Below are 17,531 nucleotides of genomic sequence, written 5' to 3' on the forward strand. Positions count from 1 at the left end.
GCCTGGGGGAACTGGCGAGCACACGGCAGTGCTGTGCCGGAATGCCGCCTGCCTCACCAGATCTTCCACTTCACAAGAGAAGCTAGAAATCTGGAGTTTTAGGCAAAATCTTGACAACTAACTCAAGAATTAAAAAACAAAGCCATATGAGGCCTATCCTGTAGGCCAGATTAAGCCCATGAGTCATCCGTGTGCCACATTTGCTCTGGGCGTGCCATTCCTTTCAGGTCTCAGCTCCTCTCTTCCCCTGGCGGACCCCTAGTCCCTCTCGCCAGGTCACCCCTTCCCTGGTGCTCTTGTCCCTCAGCAGCTGACTGGTCATTTCCTGCTCTGTCTCCAGACTGGACTCACTCTCAATTAACCTTTTCTCTCTTCCGAATCCATTTTTTTCTCTGTCACTGAGTTGCCACTGGGGTTTGGTCCTCTCCTGCCCTCCTCCCAGCTCAGGCCCATTATCTCCTGTCCAGACGGTGACAAAGCGTGTCTAATTAACCTTCTCCTCTGGGCTCTGCCAGCTCTGACTAATTCATCATTCCCAAAGCTGTTTCTAGCTCTGCCCTCTCTGGCACTGATAGAAGACCTTGTTGGTGCTGATTCCACACAGGCTTGTCCCTCCAACCCTGGCATGCGGGCAGCCCCACTTCCTGTTGGTGGAGGGCTGGGCAGTCTTTGATGGTGTTGATTCCCCAGTGACATCTTTCTGGCATTAGCATCCACTGTCTTTGGTCCACACCAGGTAGTTTGATCCTCTCCCTCTCCCCCCAGGGCAGCAGTTCCCAAACTTTTCTGCACTTTGCTGTCTCCCAGGAGGTTTTAAAAAAATTCTGATGCCCAGATTGAGCGCAGTGTGAGAACTAGAAAGCAGAATGTTTCAGGTGAGACCCAGCATCAGTACTGTTTAAGGATCCCCTCTTCCCATGAGATGCTGGCAACCTACCCCCTAGTAGTGACAATCAAAAATGTCTCCAGATGTTGCCGAGTTTCTGGGGTAGAGGTGTAAAGGCTGAGAACCACGGCTCCAGGCCCAGCCAGATTCACTTTGACAGCGTTCTAAAATAAGTGCAGAAGAAGAAGTTCCAACCCGTGAACCCCATCTTAGTGGCCAGGTCGTGGGCTTTGGGGTCAGGCAGCCTGAGTTTAAATCCTGACTCTATCAGCTGGGTGACCTTGGGCAGGTTACTTGACCTTTATGCCTCAGTACATCTTTAGTTTTCTCCCTCTCTCTCTTTCTCTCTCTCTCCTGCCCTGTGGTGGCCAGTGGTTTCTGCCCGTGTCCTTTTCCCCTTGAGGTCGAAGGCTGTGGGAGCCTCTGGGGTGCCAAGCCCAGGCTGCATCACTGTTTTGTTGTTCAGGTGAGGTGACTGGCCCCTCCCTGCCTCGGGCTGTGCTGTGAACCCACAGGTTACCGCAGTGTCATCCTTCACCCCACGCCCAGTTCATTTTGAGAGGGTGGAGTGGGCGGAAATCCGTGCCTGGCAGGCCACAAAGCCACATAAGTGACTTTTGGAGCCCTGCCCTGGAGTGTGTGTGTGTGTGTGTGCGCGCGCGCGTGTGTGTGTGTATGTGTGTGAGAGACACGGCAGCCATCGCCACCTTCTCGGCAGCAGATGCCGTCTGGAACTGAGGAGCTTCAGGCTCTAGATTTTCCCAGACCCACTTCTGGGCCCAGGAACAGGACTTAAAGGGACAGCCCCTGTCCCCATCCTGCCATGCCCTGTCCAAACCCTGTTAGCCAGCTCAACCTAGGCTCACCAGTGAATGCCCACCCTGGTTGCAATGCAGACGCACGCAGGGGACTCTGCTTTCCTCAGGCCCTGGGTGGGGCCAGGAAACCTGCACGTTATCAGGGCCAGAGGTGGTGCTTCTGAGGCAGCTGGGTTTGGGTTTGCAGCTGTTTGGGAACTGGTGACATTTAAAGCTCTCTTCCCCAACAGTACAGATTCAGTGATTAGGTTCATGTGCTCTGGGTGACCTTGGGCAAGTTCCACGACTTCTGTGCCTCAGTCTCTCTGTCTGGGGATAATAATAGTAACTACATGTAGATACTATTGTGAAGTTTAAAGGAGTTAGTGCAGGTGAGACATGGAGCACACTGCCTGGTACACAGTTAGCACTTGGTAAATGTTACCTGCCTTAGTACTTCTGGTATCAGTAATAATAATCCCGAGCTGTGTGGACACATGTAACCACATGATATGTCCACATGCATGCACGAATACCCAGAGGGGCAAACTGGAACAATGTGTACCCAGACCTAGGCCTGTTGCTGAGGACAGGCATGTGCAGGTACACGTGCGAACACGCCATCAATCCATAAATGTATCAGGAGGGCAGACGTGTGTGTGTACGAAGCCTGGGTAATCGGGGCTTTTATTTTACTCACACTCTGACATTATTCCTGGAGTTAGCAGCACCTGGGCTGAGCTCTGGGAGCCCAAGGTGCTCCTTGTTTCCATAGCAACCATAATGCGGTAAAAATAGGCAGAGGGAAGAGAGAGAAAGGGCCTGAGCTGGCTTGGAGGGGTGCCCGGCCTGCCATGGGCCCTGTGTCCACATCCTCGGCTGTGCTGAGGTTCTTGTTTTGTTTGTTTGATTTTCACAATAATGACATGGCAAGCCTCTGAGTACTGATGACCCAGAATTGACAGCTGTTAACATTCTATTTCATTTTCACCAAACCTCTTAAAAAATTGAGGTAAAATATACATAATGTAAAATTTTACTATTTTAACTATTTTTAAATGTACCATTTAGTGGCATTAAGTATGTTTATAATGTTGCACAACTGTCACCACTTCCAGAACTTTTCTAGAAATTATTTTCCATTTATAGAACTTTCTCATTATCCCCAAGTTTGTACCCACTAAACACTAACTCCCCATTCTCCCTCGCCTCCAGTGCCTAGCAACCACCATTCTACTTTCTGTTTTTTCTGTGAATTTGGCTACTCTAGGTACCTCATGTAAGTGGAATCATACAGTATTTGCTCTTTTATGTCTGGCTTATTTCACTTAGCATAATGTTTTCAAGGTTCATCCATGCTGTAGCAGGTTCTTCCTTTTTAAGGTTGAATACTATCCCATTGTATGTATATATCACATTTTGTTTATTCATTCATCTGTCGCTGGACACTGAGGTTGTTTCTACCTTTTGGTTGTTACGAATAATGCTGCTATGAACATGAGTGCAAAAATATCTGTTTGAGTCCCTGCTTTTAGTTCTTTTGGGTTATACCCAGAAGCTGAATTGCTGGATCATATGGTAATTCTATATTTAACTTTTTGAGCTTTATTTTTAAATTAAAAAAGTAAGACATAAATTTAAGTTCCTGTAATCACTCCTTCTTGGCCCCATTACCCTGTCTCTTCTGTCCATAGAGGTACACAGGAATTTGGTGTGTTTTTTTTTCAGTCAGATTATTTGGAAATAAAAATATGAATGACAAAGGGTTATGACAAAGTCGTGTTTTTAATATGTTCACACTTACAGCTAGGTATCTAGAAACACTATATAGTTTTTTGTGTGTATGAAAAACCCGCATGCGTGATGTCCTCTTGAATTTATGTGGGTGTCATGGTGGCGTTCTGGTATCAGACTGCTGGGGTTCAGGTCTTAGCTCTGCCACTTACCACCTGTGAGACCTCAGGCAGGTTACTTAATTTCTCTGTGCCTCGGTTTAGTCATCTTTAAAATGGGAATTGTAAAACCTAAAATCTTCTTGTCAGGTTATTTGGGGGATTACGTAAGCTTACCTATGTCAAGTATTTCGAACAGTGTGGGGACGTAGAGTGCACTATATGTGTTAGTTGGTGCCATTATAGTTCTTACCTTTGTACTCCTCCACATGGATTTTGGAACCTATTCATGATGTCACATATCGAGTTCCTTCTTTTTGATTGCCGCATAATATTTGTTTGTGCAATATTATCACATTTTTTGTTTCCCTTATTGTATTTCCTATTGACGGACTCTTAGGCTGCTTCCATTTTCTAATAGTGCAAACAACGCTGTAGTGACTGTCCCCTCCTGTGACCCTTCTCAGTGCATTTGCCTGAGAAGTCATATGGGGACGGACCTGGAGGCGGGGCTGTTGGGTTACAGCTCTGCCAGATGTCACCAGATTGCCCTCAAGAGAGGTTTGGCCATTTATACTCCTACCTGGGATGTGTGAGGATTCTACTAGAGTCCTCGTCCCCATGTCCTCACTGATATTTAATTTTTACATTGATTTGACTGGCCACAGCAAAGGAAAGCTCTCGTGGCCTCCTGGAGTCTCTGCAGGCGCAGGTGGATATGCTTCTCTTCTCTTTTTTTTCTGTGTTGTATCACAATCATTTCCCTATATTGGTACAGTCTTTTTCCCCCTTTTAAAAATAGCTTTTACCCCTGATTATAAAAATAGTGCATGCTCACTGTAGAAGATTTAGAAAATATATACAAATACTGAGATGAGAAAACAAAAACCCATGACCCACAACCAAAAATATTATCATTTTGATGTGTTTCTTTACAGTCTCTTTGTGTTCTTTAGTTTCCTTTTAAAACTTACTATATAATGACATTTCCAACACCATTCAATATCCTTTAAAAACATGATGAAAATATCGCATGTCATTCTGTCATGATGATGTTCAATAATTTATTTAACAATTACTCTATTTTTAGGTATTAATATTGTTTTCAATTTTAAACTTGCAGCACGAATAAGTAATGCTGCAAAAACATCCTTGAATATAAATATTTTTATGTATCTTTGATTATTTCTTTTGGCAACCATTAAAGGTAAAATGTTTTCACACATTTATTTTTAAATTTTTTTTGAGAAAATATTTCTTAAGGACTCTGCCTGTTTTTCTGTCGGGATGTTCATATCCTTCTTATCGCTTCATTAGAACTCTCTTTTAATTAAAGCTGTTAACCCTTTGTCATTCATATTTTTATTTCCAAATAATCTTTTTCAGTTTACCCTTTGCCAATAAATTTGACTCTGTTGTTTTTTAGTGCAAAAGTTTTAAATTTTAAGATCATAAAATCTGTCACTCTTTTCATTTGTGACTTTTTTTGTTACTTTTATTCTTAGAAAAGTCCTTTTCCACCCAGAAAGTCGATGGTTTCCAATATGTTTTCTTTTCTTTTTTCTTTTCTTTTCTTTCTTTTCTTTTCTTTTCTTTTCTTTCTTTCTTTCTTTCTTTCTTTCTTTCTCTCTCTCTCTCTTTCTTTCTTTCTTTCTTTCTTTCTTTCTTTCTTTCTTTCTTTCTTTCGTTTCCTTTCCTTTTCACATTTAACTCTTTAATCCATTAGTTTGGGGTAAGATGAGAGATGAAGTTATAACTTCCCCCCAAATAATTAGTAATTTGTTCCAGTACTGCACTTTATATTTCCATTTCCACCACTAAATTATTATATATACAAAGATATCTATCTGGGTTTCTGTTTGATTCCATTGATCTGTTGAATCTTGTACAGGCTCAGGGGTGAAGAAGTACAAGGTTTGCCTAAGGTAAACTTAGGTAAGGCTGGGGTCTCAGAAGAGTGAGGATTCAGGTCCAAAGGGTAGGGAGCTGGGTTGTGGTGGTGGGCCTCAAATATCAGACTTCAGTGTATGTTCAATTTATTGAACTATGGGGAGATAGTTGGAGGTTTTGAGTAGAGGTGTGGAGGGACTCCATCTAAGCTTTGTAGGAAGGTCACTGTGGCTGCTAGGGTGGACCCAATGGGACCCTATTGGAAGTGGATGGACATGGACCAGCTACCGCTCAAGAGAGATATGAAGGTGGCTTCAAATAGGGTATGGAAACAGACAGTTAGCTGCAAGATGCCACAGGGTAGAATCTGTAAAATGTGGAGGCTGGCCTGGACTTAGGAGGAAAGGAGTAGCCAAGGAGTGTGCCCCAGCATGGCATCTGGGCGACCTAGGAAATTGTTCTATTACTTAGTTTTTTTTCAGGTTGTAATAACTTAGATGATGATGGTTTGATATAAAACTATATAGGAAGAATAATAATTTTAGCAAACACTGCATGCTTACTCTGTGCAACTATGTTGTGTGAAATGTTTTTATATGCATTAATCTGGATCCTCAGCCAACCCCTGCGACGTATGTGCTCTGATTCCTATTTTACAGATGAGGAAAATTACCCTCAGAGAGGTTATAGCTTGTTTAAGATCACACAACTGGCAATCTGGGGACTGAACGAGGTTTATCTGTTTTCAAACTCATGTCTGCATTAGGAGGCGCAGAAAGTTCCTGGATAGCTCTTCAGTCTCGTGTCCTTCCATCTCTTCCAGGATTGGGGTGTGCCCCATCCTAGAGGCGTGTCTGGGACCCGTTAGCAACTCCAGGGGCTTGGCTCCTCTTGTCTTTCCGTAGCAGATGCCCACTGCTTCCGACTGCCTCCTCTGAGTGCTTTTATAGTCAGAAGCCCTAGAAGAGGATCCGATTGGTCAGTTGGTCATCATCTGATTGGTCAGGACTCTTTGCGAAAGTGGCCAGAATCCAGGTGGAACCGGCTGGCATGAAAAGAGAGTGTCTTAGTTCTTGTAACTGGGAGGTTCAAGGAATTAGTTTTTCTGGCTTGAGGCATAACTGGATCCCAGGGTTCAAACAGTCCTCCAGACCAGTGCTGTCCAATACAGTCACGCATGGCAATTTAAATGGAAATTAATTAAATTTAGATACAATGAAAAATTCAGTTCCCCAGTAGCACTGGCTACATTTCAAGTACTCCACAGTCTCATGTAGCTAGTGGCTACTGTATTGGACAGCACAGATACAGAACATTTCCATCATCACCAAAAGTTCTCTTGGATAACACTGGTCAAAATTGAAGGCCAGACATCCCTGGTGGTCTTCCAAGGGCTAGACAAGCCCAGAGATTCTACCTAGTCTGTGACTTGTCACATGCTGCCAAGATGTTCCCAGACCTCCAGGTCAGATGTCTGCGCTGCACAAATCAGGTACCACTAGGTGGCACTGAGGAGGGAGCTATGAGCTGGTATCCTCGGCAGCTGGGAGCTCACACACAGCTCCCTTGACCTGTGAACAGGAGCGGAGAGAACCAGTGGACATCCAGTTCAAGTGTAATAGTCATGGACCCTGGTGTCTCTTGCATTCACACTCAGATACCCACAATCAGGTACATGCATTCAGTTATGACCACACACACACACACCTGTCACTTATGGTTACTCTCACAGTCAAATCTACTCAGAAACACAGTCCCCCAAAAAGGCACAAGCATGGCTGATGCCACATTCCATTATGACAGCAACAAAAATAGCACTGGCTCTGTCACCTCATTTCATACTCACAACTGCCCTGTGAAGTGGATCCTGAAGTTCTTCCCATTTCAAAAAGGAAAAAGCCAAGGCTCAGGGCAGTTAAATGACCTGCCTGGTCACACAGCCAGTATGAGTTGGAGTGAGATTCCAATCACTCCTAAGTTCTGCGGAGTGACCTGGGACCCAGGCTTTGTCAGGGAAGCCCCAGCAATGTCTGCACACCCCGCCTCCCACATGGTATGGGTTCAAAAATTTATAAATGTCTGAGAAAGAAAAACTTAGGATTGTAATTCAGTTAAAAAATCATCTTTTTCTTAGTGTCTCACTGTCCACTCCCAGTCAAATGCAAGTATTGAGTAGGTACTATTGTGTCTGCTGTGGACGAGCCTTGAGCATACGGGATAATGTGGGTTGACTGCAACTTCTCAAGGAGCCACACACTGCATGCTCCCCTCTGGGTTAGCTGTCCAGAACTCTCCGCTCTGGACAGATACCCATCAAGTGAAGGTCAAAAAAGATGGTCATGTGGTGGTTTGATATGTAAGGCAGCTGGAAAGAGTGCAAAAAGAATACTTGAGCAGTTACTGATTGAACAGAATGGGAAAACAACAAAGTTAAATAGGAAATAGTGTCTTGGTCACAAATTCTGTTAACTGAACAGAGTAGAGGTTTGGTTGGAGAAGAGGAGGAGGAGGTAGGTGAGACGCCTGTGGCCATTTTGAAAGGAACATCTGAAATCTTTGAAGGCTGCCTCTGTTCAGTGTCCACTTTCGCCTAAAAATGTATCGTGTTCCCCTAACCCCCTTTAAACATAGGCTTATCATTAGCGTTTCTCTCACCTGCCACAGCAGGGTCATTTTTGGCTAGCAGTTTGGACAGGAGGAGGGAGAAGGAGAGAGGAGGAGAAACTTTGCAGATATAATTGGATCAGAATTGGAATAGAGAAAGCAAGAACACAGGATGTTCATGCCTTTGAGCTGTGAACAACACCAAGGTCTGATGCACTAGAAGCGAAAGTGCTTGTTTATCTAATGAATATTCATTCATTGGACGCCTACCTTTGCCAGGCACTGTTTTAGGTGCTGGCGATCCTGGCTCTGCCGCTCACTGATGAGGTTCCTTAGATAAACGTCTCTGAGCTTCTGTTTCACTATCTGGAAAGTGAAGTTGATGTGAGTCTCTACCTTACAGGGATGTTTAAGGGTTAAATGAGCTCATACACTGAAAGTGGTTAGGTGATTCAGGACCTGGTCCCTGTGCCCAAGGAGCTCACAATCTCTGGGGGAGACCGACATTTAACAGCCAATGTTAGTAGAGATATGGGACAAGCAGTGAATTCTTCCTATGGTGGAATCACTATGGGAAGGCTTCCAGAAGGAGACATTTGAAGGTTGAAAAGGAATCCCCTAGGGCAGGAAGGTTTCAGGAGGCCTTTCAGACTGAGGGAACAGCAAGGGCAAAGGCACAGGGTAGGAAAGTGTATGGAACTGTTTGAGAAACAGTGAGTCAAGTACGGAGGCAAGTGTGGACTGTGCTCAGGGAGGTCTCGAATGTGGTGCTGAGGGGGTGACGGGTGCCCTGGAAGAGTAGGACATGGGGCTTCTTGTCTCCAAGGCCGCTTTGGGAGTCCTGGGGATGGATTAGGGAGATGAGGAAACTGTTGATCCTGAGGAACACAGAGGTAGGGGACTGTGGCTGGGCAGGGGGGACCAGGCTGGGGCTGGGCTGTGAGGACCAGGCCAGGGCCTGGTGAGAGGGACTGGGCCAGAGCCATGTGAAGGTATAATCCTCAGATGAGGTGTCTGATTCATGTGAGGAGTGTGAAAGGAGCCCTGTAGAAACTGGGGTTTCATGCCAAGATTTGCAGAGTTATCATGTGGGTTACGGAGAGTGTGACAGAGAAACTCAGTTTGCAGGGGAATGACTTTGGCCTTGAACAAGGTGAGTTTGAAAAGCTTGTGGGTTGTCTTTGTGGAGTTTGAAGTTGGGTTTTCGAGCTCAGAAGAGCTCAGCTGAATGAATATGGAACCATTTATCCAACAGCACTATTGCCAAGGTGTTCTGAGTGCAAGTCATACAAAAGTGGACCATTTGGGGCCTCGTGGTACTTTCTATTGGGGCGGGGGTAGACGTGAACAGAATAAAGAACCTAGGTGGTCTCAGATAATGTCCAGTCCTGTGAAGGAAACAGTACAGTTCGGTGATGGGGGCCTGGGCGCAAGGGGCTACTTTAGGTGGCTGGTCAGGAACAGCCTCTCCATAGGAATGACGTTCGGATGGAGATACGAAGGAAGAGAAGACAGCCACGAGGATACCTGGGGGAAGAGCATTTCAGGCAGTGGGAACAGTATGTACAAAGGCCTAGAGGTGGGAACAGGCTTGGCAGGTGCGAAGAGGAAGGAGGAGGGGCGAGGGATGGGATGGGAGGTTGGCGGGCACGTCCTGGGTGGTTGGGCAAGATGGGAACAGAGACAGTTCTCCCTTGAGCCAGTAGGTGGCGCTGTGAGCCTAGGACTGCTTGCTCTCGGAGGTGGCCAGGCTGGTAAGTGGGAGAGTAGGTACCTTGACCTCTGGTTTGTAATTCAGGATGTATGCTCCTGCCCTCTGGGGAGATAAGGTCAACGAATATGGGAAACCTGGCCAGGGCCAGAAGAGCAGGTTACGATTTCCTGACTGTTTTGCTCCCTCTGCTGTGTTATTTTCAGTGTTTCTTGGCTCATCTCCCCTCCAGTGATGATTGTTCCTGCCCTGTGTTTTGGTATCTTCTGTCTTTCCCCTCTTTGCTTCTCAGTCTTGCTCTCTCTCAGTCTCTGTTCCTCCCCTCTCCCGTTGCTCCCTGGTGCAGCTGCTTCCTGTCTCAGTGATTAATTACTTGCTTTCCTGATGTAGCTCAGATGGAGGGCGTGGTGAGTTGGGGTTAGGAAGATACTGTTTCTTATCTCTGCTGCCTACCCCTGCTCCCTGGCTTCTCCATGAAAAGAGTGACCCCCATCAGCAGAGAATACTTTTGGGACTCCTCACTTCATAACTCCTTGGGTCTGCCTCCCCGTGTCATGCTCCGCTCACCGCCAGCTCCTCCGGCAAGGAGACTGGGCTTCATGTCATCCCTAACACTGGGAACTAGGGCTTTAACTGAGAAAGAAGAGAGGACTGGACAGCAAAGCAGATTACATGAAACAGCAGGAGAGCTCATCATAGGGACTACTAGGAAAGGGCCATTTTAATTGACAAAGAGAAAGCATCTACCCTACCCTGTGTTTAGGATAAGCCCTTTGAGTGTTTTCTCAGTGGAGGCTGAACTGGCTACAGCCTGGTGTTGACCTCTTGACTGTCAGAGTTAAGGCTGTTGGAAAAGAGCTTGGTCTCTTAAAGCCTCCTGCCAGGTGGGATGTCTCTTGTAGTCAGCAATGCCAGTTCCTTCCTATCCTCTCCAGAATAGTTACTGCTCAGAGTTTGGTACATACTTTGCTAGATATTTAAAAAATATTTTTACATGCATCCTAAGTAACTATAGATGTCCATATATGTAGACAGCTCATTCCTTCCAACCATTGCATAGTATCTCGCTTATGAATATATCCCATTTATTTATGTTTCCCCTCTAAATGGTTGTTTCTGGTATTTTTTACTCTTAGAGAAAGTGCCTAAGTGAACATCCTCATACTTATCTCTATACACGTGTGCATGCATTTCTCTAGACTTGAGTAAATCTTAGAGGCAATATTGCTAGGTGATAGGGTAGGTGTCTTTTTATTTTAAAAATACTGCTAAATCACTTTCCAGTATCTACACTCACCACTAGTAGGTGTGTACATTTTGCCAGTCTGTTGGCTGAAACATCCTATCTCTTTGTCGTGATTGTGTTTCTCTGGTTTCTCACCCTGAGTTTCTCCAGCTGTGCATTGCCTGCCACACCCTCTGCCATTTCGGCTCAGTCCCCCAGAAGTCAGTGGACTGTTACTCTCTGAAGTTCCTATACCCACCTGGGATCTTTGCAGGATGGTCTTTTGCTGAGAATATCCTCAACCTCTCACTTTTCAGAATCCAGAGAGCTTTGTTGACTGGGGGCGTGGCCAGCAAGCTAATTGTGAGATTGAATGCACTGACTCTAGTCAAGTTCAGAGGGGCTGACCTTGGCTTTTCATCCTTTCACAGTTATTAAGTCACAGGTTCTGCCTCGAGAGTCTCTTGGGGAAGCTGTTTGAAGCCTAAATGCATTTCCTTTGCTGATCGAACTGAGAGGCCAGTTCTCATTGGGCTAGTCCAGGGGTGTTGCCTGCTAATCTTAAACCCAAGGTCAAGACTGGGTCCTCTGAGAGACCTGGGCAATTGGGTGGGAAGAGGGTGACCTAAGAGATGGTTTCTGTCACCTACATTCACCTCTTTAGAAAGGACTTTAAGATAGAAAGTACCATCTCATCTAAGCCTCTGCCTTTATTTTAGTTCTTAACCCCTTCTCTCTACTGCCCCAATCTCCTAAATGCTCACACTATATCTTCAGCCCTCATTTTACAGCTGAGACAACAGCCTTGGAAAGGGATGTACAAATAATGAGGGAACAGATCTGCTCTGAAGGCTGGTTCTACTGACTCTGACCCAGTGCTCTTTGCACACCAGTCTGCTGTGTCACAGAATGTATTCATGTGTGTTCATGTGCGGTCCCTGGACATGTGCACATATGTGCAAATTTGAGGGCAGGTATAAGCTAGGGTGATGCGTTTTTTTTCAATTTTTTGTTTTAAAAATTATCAACCTGTGCAAAAATGAAAAAAAATAATACAATGAATGCCTATATTAATTCACACTCACCACTTACAAACATTTGCCACAGTTGTTCTTTCTCTTTCTCTGTATAATGATAGTAAAATAGAGGAGGTAAGTTGCAGATATCATAATACTTCATACCTAAGTACTTCATCAGGTGTCTCCCCAAAATAATGACATTTGCCGACCTAAACATAATGCTATTATCACCTATAAGAAAATTAATATTAATACTATTACTTAACGTACATTCCATATTCAAGTGTTCCCCCAATTTAAATATAGATCGTATATTAGATTATATTATTGACTTATTATTAATGATCACTCATTGCACTTGGTTGTCATATCTCTTTAGTATCTTTAAATATAGAACAGCAGACCTAGCAAAGTTGTTTTGTAGAATGTACCACATTTTGGAACATTTGTCTGAATGTTCCTTTTTTCCCCAAACTTTTCCTTGAATAGTCCTTTATTTTACTGAATAAAGATGAGAATGAGTGACCTACATGCTGACAGAGAAGGGGAAGGGAGAAATTCCTGTTTTACCTACAGAGTCAGATTTGTGCCACCCTGCCTTCCCCTGAAGTAGAGTTGAGAGGACTGTCCCCAAGCCTGTCACTCATGGAGTGGATTGGTGCATCTGAGTCTGTTTGGTGTTGGGGAAGCAGCTCCAGAAGCTCCTCTTGGGAAGTCTTGTTCATAGCCTTCTTTGGGGGGATGCTCTGTTGGGTGAAGGAATGATGGGACCTTCTTACTTGCCTAAAGCTGCAATTTTGCTCCTTTATGTATTTCCTTGCCCATTGGGTAGAGATCTGGTATGTTAATTAACTGGACTACTGGTGACAGAAATCTAACTCAATAAGGCTTCAGAAAAAAGAAAGACATCAAAAGGAAAAATAAATTCAAGAAAATTCTTGTAATTAATACATTTAAGAAAGGTGGCTTCAGGATTGGCTGGATCCAGGTGGGTCAGAAAATATCATCAGACAATCTGTTTCTATCTCTTGGCTCTGCTTTCCTCTGCATTCACTTCATTCACAGGCAACTCTCCTCTCATAAGACAGCTACTGACTTTGGAAACCCCAGGAGGTAGTAAGCCTCTTCTTTCTATGTTGCCAGCAAAAATTCAAGTGTTCATACTCTTTGGACCAACTAGGTGAATATGCCCATCCCTGAGGCAATCACTGTGGACTTTTGAATAGAGTACATGTATTGGCCAGGCCTGGACCACACACCCACCTTAGATCTCAGGATGGGTAGGTTCAAGGAGGGACAGTCCCACCTGAACCACCAAACCCAACAGCAAGGGGAAATCAACATCTGTCAACCAGAAGGAGGGGTTTGGGTACTGAACAGGCAGAAGAGCAGATGCCACTTCATCTGGTGACAGGCATGATGAGTCTCTGATTGGCTGAGTTATCTCCTCATCAGTTGGAGTCTCTAGTCCTCTCCATTTTGGATTTTGTAGGAGTTGGTGTATATGGGGACCATTTGTATCTGGGTCTCAGCTCTGCTTCTTAGTAAGTAGCTGTGTGATCCTGGATGGAAGAATGAACCTGTCTGGATCTCAGTTTATTCATCTTGCAAATGGGAATGATATTAATATTCCTTCCTTACAGAGCTCTGAGTTTCCAGTGGAGTGATAGGTGTGAGAGTGCTTGCAACTGTAAAATGCTGTACCAAGTAGGTGGTACTTATTACCCTCTAAGGTGATTCTTCTGCTCAGGGCGACCTGCCTTTAGAGCCGCTCCTTGGATGGGTGGGATGGTGACCTACACCAGGCCATGGACCTCTCCAGATGGGTGCAGTGACTCCTCCAGAGGTGACCATAGAATGGGGCAGAGCGCTGTCCTACAAGGGGACCATCTGAGCCCTTTGCTTCTTCTCTGAGCTTCAGAGGAGGAAAGGAAGAAGGTGGAAGTACATGGGCTGGCACAGTGATTCCCAAGTCGGAACTAGGAAGAGTGACATTAGGTAGTTCATTGCCTGACACTGATCACCAGAGAAAAAAAACCATTTCATTTTAAATTCTCTTTCAATGCTCTTCACAGCCTCGAGGAGAAAATCTCAGGTGCTATGTCTAACACCTCTGTAGCATTGGCCCATAGTCCTTACTACCAGAGAGTGGAGCTCAGGCCCGGGGCCTTGAGCAGGCAACCTGTCTAGCTAGCTAGAATGTAACAACATTGTTTAATTTTCATCATGTTTATTTTTTGAAAAGTAGGCAATCTTTTAGGACAATTTTAGATTTTCAGGAAAATTGAGAAGATAGTACAGAGAGTTCCCATATACCCGGTAACCCTGTTTCTGCTATTATTGTGGTACATTTATAATTAATGACCCAATATTAATATATTATTATTAACTAAAGTTCGTAGTTTTTTTCCAGTTTTCTTAGTTTTTCTCTCCTGTTCATTCTTTGCTCTGGGATCCCTTTGGAGACCACCTTGTATTTAGTTTTCATATCTCCTTAGGTTCCTCTTGGTAGTGGTTGTTTCTCTGACCTCAGTGACCTTGACAGTTTTGAGGACTACAGGTCAGAGAGATTGTAGGATGTCCCTCAATTTGTCTAAGGTTTCTCTCAGTTAGACTGGGGTTATGGGGTTTTGAGAGGAAGACCACAGCAGTAAAGTGCCATTTTCATCACATCATATCAAAAGTACATGCTGTCGACATGACGTATCACTGGTGATGTTGGCCTTGATCTCCTGACTAAGGCAGTATCTTTCAAGTTACCCTTTATTTCCCCTGGTTCTCACCGTACTCTCTGGAAGGAAGTCACTATGGACAGCCTACACTCAAGGCGTAGGGCATTATATTTACTTTTACAATTGCCTTGTATTTGTAGGAAATGATTATATTCGTCTCTGGTATTAAATTAAGGTATTTTAAAAACATGTGATTTAAAAAAGCAAGTTGATTTATAGAAAAATATTAAGTGGAGAAAGGTAAGTACTATTTTATTTTATTTTTTATTTTTTTTAAGGTAAGTACTATGAAATAGGTAAATAAATTAAGTAAATTAAATAAAGTAGACATTTCGAAAATCAGAAAAGCCATCATTGCATGAGAGCTTTTTAAAAGAGACTCTGGAGGCAGGAAGGTATTGAGAATATGGGCTAGGAAAATGCAGAGGCCTCAGGCTCCTGGCCTGTTCCCGAAGTCCCCTTAAGACAGAGAATAGGAAGCAGGTGTATATTCACGAGCAGGGACAGATGTGGTCCCTGAGAAGTTCCAAACAGCCTGGAAGAGCTGCGGCCATCCCAGGATGGGCACAATGACTCCCTGGGCTCGACCTTTCCCCTGTCCCTCTTGCCTGGTCCTCCTGACCCTGCCTGGAGTCGGGGGTGCCTGTGGCAGCACTCTGTGCAGGCCGCCTCTGAATGGGTCCAAGTCTTGAATCTCCCTATAGCTCGCAGTCAGAAAGGCCTTTCCATGAGTGTTTACTCCACAATCCGGGTGTCGTTAGTATCCTTGTCATGTTTATAGATGGGAAGAGAGACCTATCTAGGTCAACAGCTGGTCAGGGCCAACACTGAACAAGCTCTGGGGCCCACACTCGGGTAACAGGTAGGGACTGGCCACCAACCCTTGGGTGCAAAATGAGTCACACTCATTCATTTTCCTAAAAATACTTAAAAAAATCCCTCTAGGGTTGACAGGAAATATAATGTTTTTGGAGCTGTAGGGTTGTCTAACAGCCGGGGAGATTTGGGATGCCCTGAAGGAGACCTTGGAGTTGGAGATGCTGTTTTGAAGTTTCACAGCACCGTGCCAGCCTGGCATGGGGCTTCTAGGACGGCATCTTTTAGCCACCCTTGCTGACTTTTGGCACTCGTGAGAGGGTGGGGGTGGGTTTCCATCCCTGGGATGTGATGCCTTCCCCTTGGGCTAACTCAATTCTGTTAAGAGCTTAGGAAAGATTTTCCGGGGCCAAATAAGCTCAGACTCCAGGACATATGATCCTCCTGGGGGTCGAGTACCCTTCTTCACTTCCTTCTTTCTCTGTCCTCTCCTCCTTCCTCACTTCCAACAATATTTATGGAGAGTTAGAATATGTCAGATACCATCCTGGGTATGGGGTAGGGTCGGGGGAGTGACGGTGACATCTAAGACATACACGGTGTCTGCCCCATGGGGTTTACATTCCACTGGGGCAAACAAACCCCCCAAAAAAAAAACCCCAAAAAACCAAGTAGACAGATCAAGTAAAAAAACACAAACTCTCCCCCTTCCACCGTCCAAACTAGAGTAATTGTCACTAAGGAAGGGGCTAGGTGTAGAATAACAAAGGTTATGCTCTAGGTGAGTGGTCAAGGAAGGCCTCTCTGGGCAGGGGACATTCTTTAGGGACAGGTCAAGAGCTGAGAAAGCAGCTTGGTTAATTTTGCCATGGGATTGGTTGGTTATATTACACTGTCAATTACTTCCCTGCCTACACTTATTCCCAGCCTCCCCTGCCTTACCGGGCTGGTGGGTTGAGACTGTTTCTCTCCAGTTTCTCCATAGACAGGACCCTACCTTGCCCAGCATCATGAAGAAAGAGTTCTCATAGCGGACACAGGGCCACGTGAAAGTCACTGCTGGCCTTGCCTGGAGACAGTCTTACACCTTCTCTATGTGTCCTCTGCCATGACAAGTTTGATGGATGATGTTCACACAAAGCTGGCTGCTGAGCCCAGCTCCCCATGACCTTGAAACTGCTCTAATGTAGTAAGAAGAAGGAAATAATTTGCTCCATTGTGACCCGTGCCACTCATTTCTGGCCTGCTTTGTGACTATGAGAGTGTGTGTGTATGTTAGAGGTGGGGGTGGGGAGGTGGGCTGGCCCAGCAGGAAAATGGATGGAAGCAAAGAGTTTGGAGCCTGGAGGTTAAAGGAAAACGGATTTAGTTTCTGAAGCTGCTTTGGGACTTGGGGGAGGGGTAAGGTAGTGGGAAATAAATGGGGTTTTCTCTAAGGGTGGAGGGGCCTTGCTCACCAAAAGAGAGCTTATTAGATTACAAGAGTGATGCAGGCCAGACAGCTGGAAGAACTTTCCTGATCGAAAGGGTGGAAAGGCCCCAGAAAGCAGGCCTGGTGAAAAGCTTGCAACTTGCAGACACAGACACACAGCTGCTCAGAGGGAGGCTCAGAGCTGGGGGGCCTGTGTCCACACAGAAGATAAGCTTTGTGTTTGTCTTTAAGGCTAAAAGGACTTAATGTCAGAGTAGGAAAGAGCCATTAACATGCCTATGAGTCCAGAGTCTGTTGTGAAGGAGAGTCCTTGCAGCTAAAGCAGATTGATTCTGCCCACCAATAGGAACAATTTCCTCTAGAAAGGCGTGTCCCTCCTGGAGTTCTTCAGCGACCAATAGAAGCAAGAGATTAGTTCAGACAACAGAAAAAAAAAAAGAAATTTATCAGGAATCAAGTAGAGGGAGCCCCAATTTATGAATGTTCTGGTTGACCAGGCTTGTAAGCTATCTGTTCAGCTTGGTACC

At 45.0% G+C, this 17,531-nt stretch overlaps 1 protein-coding gene across 11 annotated transcripts in view; it reads left to right on the top strand.

Moving 5' to 3' along the window:
• The window catches only part of RAP1GAP2 (RAP1 GTPase activating protein 2), a 220,120-nt gene that overhangs the window by 57,554 nt on the left and 145,035 nt on the right, over window positions 1–17,531 (top strand). The gene's annotated exons all lie outside the window — the stretch shown is intronic.

The sequence above is a fragment of the Pteropus medius genome, unplaced genomic scaffold, assembly GCF_902729225.1.
Source record: "Pteropus medius unplaced genomic scaffold, Ma_sr-lr_union100, whole genome shotgun sequence".
In the NCBI taxonomy this organism is placed as follows: domain Eukaryota; kingdom Metazoa; phylum Chordata; class Mammalia; order Chiroptera; family Pteropodidae; genus Pteropus; species Pteropus medius.